Source organism: Mastomys coucha, unplaced genomic scaffold (assembly GCF_008632895.1).
Source record: "Mastomys coucha isolate ucsf_1 unplaced genomic scaffold, UCSF_Mcou_1 pScaffold20, whole genome shotgun sequence".
Taxonomy (NCBI): Eukaryota; Metazoa; Chordata; class Mammalia; order Rodentia; family Muridae; genus Mastomys; species Mastomys coucha.
The window spans coordinates 69,048,976-69,052,925 of record NW_022196903.1 but is presented as its reverse complement, the minus strand read 5'-3'; the positions used below and the strand labels follow the sequence as shown (position 1 = coordinate 69,052,925).

Below are 3,950 nucleotides of genomic sequence, written 5' to 3'. Positions count from 1 at the left end.
ATTCTTTAACAGATCCAGAATAAGAATTAAAAATATAATAAAGGAAAAAATATAATAAAGGCATAAAATCATGTTAAATATTGTCTAATGTTAATTCAACTCTTTTGTAATTCTATTTTGAAATGAAGACCACTCTTTTATGCACATTATATATAATTGATGATAATCACTAAGCAGGGATAGCAGTAAAGTGATACTGATATCCTATCACACACACGTACACATGCATGCATGCACATTCCCAAATATATTGAGTTTTGAGCTAATATGGGCTATAAGATATTGAGAGAGAGAGAGAGAGAGAGAGAGAAACGGGAAGTTAGGTGTTTTAAATAATAACAGAGTGATAAAGAACAAAGAAACAAATAAAATCAATTCATAATATAGTAATTTGAAATTGTAGTCAGAGGAGAAAACACAGCTAAGATCGAAACCAAACAGGATATAAAATTTAGTGAAATCATCAGTTGCTTATTTGTTTTCCAGCACTTTTTTTATTATTTTCTTACCTCCCAAATGTTGCCCTGCCTCCAGATCCCCCTGTAGCAGTTTTCCTCTCCTTCCTCTCACCTTCTCCTATGAGAGGGTGCCTATCTGTAGGCATCAACCCACCTTGTGGCATCAAGTCTCCACAGGGTTAGGTGCATCTTCTCCCACTGAGCCCAGACAAGGCAGTTCTCTGCTACACATGTGCTGGGGGCCTCTGGCCAGCCAGTTTATGCTCTTTGATTGTTGAGTCTCTGAGAGCTCCCAGGGTCCTGGTTAGCTGACACTGTTGGTCTTCCTATGGGCTTGCTATCCCACTTCAATTCCTTCAATTCCTTCAATTCCTTCAATTCTAGCTATACCACAGAGGTCTCTGACTCAGTTCAGTTTGTGGCTATGAGTATCTGCATCTGTCTCTATCAGCTGCTGATAGAGTTTCTTAGAGAACAGCCATGCTAGGCTCCTGTCTACAAGCACAATATAGCATCAGGAATAGTGTCAGGGATTTGTGCCCTGGCCAAGGAGTGACCATGTCATGTTCAGGGGATCTATTCCATGAACATGCATCAATTCCGTTAAGTTTCATTTCTTGTTTTTAAATAGGAAGTCAATAGAGACCAAGTTGCACATGCAATTTACTGGCATAAGCCATGGTCAGAATGTCTCTAGCAGAAAAATTCCTTCCATTTTAAGGCTTATAAAGTTATACCACATAACCAGATGTGGGTTTTTATTTTTTTGAGATTAATCTCTTTTTATATATCTCTCACTTGTCCATTTTTTTCCAAAGTTAAGAGAAATGGATGAGTTCTGTGTGTAAACAACAGTCCACTTTGGATTTTGTGGAATTCTCTTGTTTCATTCTGTTGTTCTGTTGTTTGTTTTTTGTTTTCAGTGCAAGATGATCTGCTTCCATGGCTTGCAGTTTCTCACCAATACACAGTGAGGATCTGATGACGACCAACATGCCTTAATATAATGAAATGCACATTCTACTACACTTTTAATAGTTTAGAAAAATGTGACCTAGCAGTGTCGATGCCTCATGCGATGTTAATATTTGTTTCTTTGAAAATTTATGATATAATGCTCAGACAGCTCTGCACTGGCCTCTTGAATATCATACTGTCAGATGGTTTCTCACTAGTGCTTAGTCAAACTCCCATGTAATGAAATGCCATTTATCTTACCTAGTAACTCTCAGACACGATATTGAAAAACAAATATCCCAAGAATATTTCAAGGGCTTCTGTTTTGTTAACTACATTCTTTACAATGGGAAAAGAAGTCAGCTATTTTCCAAATGTCAAAGTTTCTTTTTACTTCCTCATACCGGTGAGAACAATCCAATAAATATTTTTGTGTGTCTTTCCGTTTTATCACTAAGAGGCTGAGTGTTGAGGGGTAGAGGTTTCCAAAGATTTAGAAAATAACTGCCCCTGAATACAATAAAAGGAATTATGCTAATTTTCTACCAAAGGTACTGATCCAGAGCAGAAACATGTTCAAAACCTACATTAGCCTTCATGGAAACAGAAGGATTCTTCCTGCTCGAATAAAAGAACAAGTGGGGCAGAGGAAATGTTCTCTGCTCTGCCTTTGCAGTTTTCTGTATATGTGTGTGTTTATGTATATGTGTGTGTGTATATATATACATATACATATACATATAAATATGTACATACATATATATATATATAATTCAATAAACATTAGTAATGAAATCTATGTATATAACAATATCAACAAAAACCTTGTTTATTTCTAGAGTATGGCCTCAAAGTCTAGTGCATGAGAACAGAAATTCCATGGATAGTGTGTGTGTGTGTGTGTGTGTGTGTGTGTATCTGTGGGTGTATCTGTCTCTGTGTGAACTCAGAAATCTTGACTTTTAGTTATTACCCATTAGTGATATATATGTGTGTGTAGATAGATAGATAGATAGATAGATAGATAGATAATCTTGAGAAACACCAAAGATAGCCATATGAATATCTTAATACTAAAATTATTTGGATTATGAATTATGGATACTAAACTGGTTTATATTATGATATGGCATTCAAGATTTATACTTTTACATGTTATTTAATACATATCATTAATCATGGTAGATATGTATCAACTTTAATGGCAAAATAAACCCTTTATACCTCAGAAAAATAATTCCCAGAGTAAGTAGTTTTTACTATTCCTAGTATAGATAGATTCAAGAGATTTCTAGTAACCAAGGAATAAGTAATTTAACTGAGGTCGCATATTAATCTGGTCTGAAATTCAACACAGAAAATGTGGCCGTCAGGAACAAGCTATAACTTATTACATTGCTACCATGACATCTTTGATTTTTTTTCCAGTGAGCCTTCACCACTTCTCACTTAGTTCACGTTCCTCATAGCTGTACTGCTTCAATATCTTGTTTGAAAGACCTTTACAGAAATACCTCCCACACAATATGTTTATGTCTGCTTTTCACAGTGCTGTGGTTTTCTGACCACTCAGATCACCTGCAGTTATGTCAGCCTATGTAAGTATCAGGGCATTGCACAATTATCATAAATAAGACCATGGTGAGGTATTTATTTAACATGAAACATCTGTAAGTGGACCAGAAATTAAAAGCTGATCATTGTTTACTCAATCAGCTGCCAGGTGGAAAGCATAGATAAAGATATTCTATCATGGGAAAGTCAGCGATAAAATCCATGTAAGTGTCAAATGAATCCAGAAAGTGAATACAAATTCTAAAAAATGATTGAATGAATCAAGACATTAAGAATGATCCTAGATTTATTTATTTATTTATTTATTTATTTTGTGGAGTGACATAGAGCTAACCATCCTGTGGCTCCTTGGTGTTGTAGCTCCGGTGTCTTGTCATAGACCCACAGGAGGCAGTCTCTTCTCTCTCTCTTTTCTCTTGTGAGATTTTTTTTATCTTCAGCTATATTTTCAGAATTGTGAGAAACCTTATCATCAAAGGAGATGGCCAGCAATGTTATCAACAGGACAGATCCTCGATCTATGAATTCCTGTGTATTCATTGGGAAACTCAACACTCTGGAGGTCAAGAAGTCTGATGGGGAGACCATCTTTACAAAGTATCACAAAATTGTGGCTTGCTCTGTACACAAGGGCTTTGCCCTTGTTCAGTATGTTAAAGAAAGAAATGCCTGAGCTTCTGTAGTAGGAGAATACATTAGAATGATCACTGGCCAGGTTTTAGATATTAACCTGGCTACAGATCCAAAAGTGAACTAAGGAAAAGCAGGTGTGAAATGAACTACCACAGAGATGTAAGGCTCATCATTTGACTTGGACTACGACTTTCAACAGGAATATTATCACAGGGTGTACAGTTAAGTAACATGTAACTCCTCCTTCTCCTCCTCCTCTTCCTCCTTCTCCTCCTCCTGCTCCTCCTCCTCCTCCTCCTCTTCCTCCTCCTCCTCCTCCTTCTCCTC

General features: G+C 36.5%; 1 pseudogene; it reads left to right on the top strand.

Annotated features, from left to right (window-relative positions):
* The first annotated feature begins 3,456 nt into the window (after positions 1–3,456).
* The window catches only part of LOC116099926, a 1,020-nt pseudogene continuing 526 nt past the window's right edge, over positions 3,457–3,950 (top strand).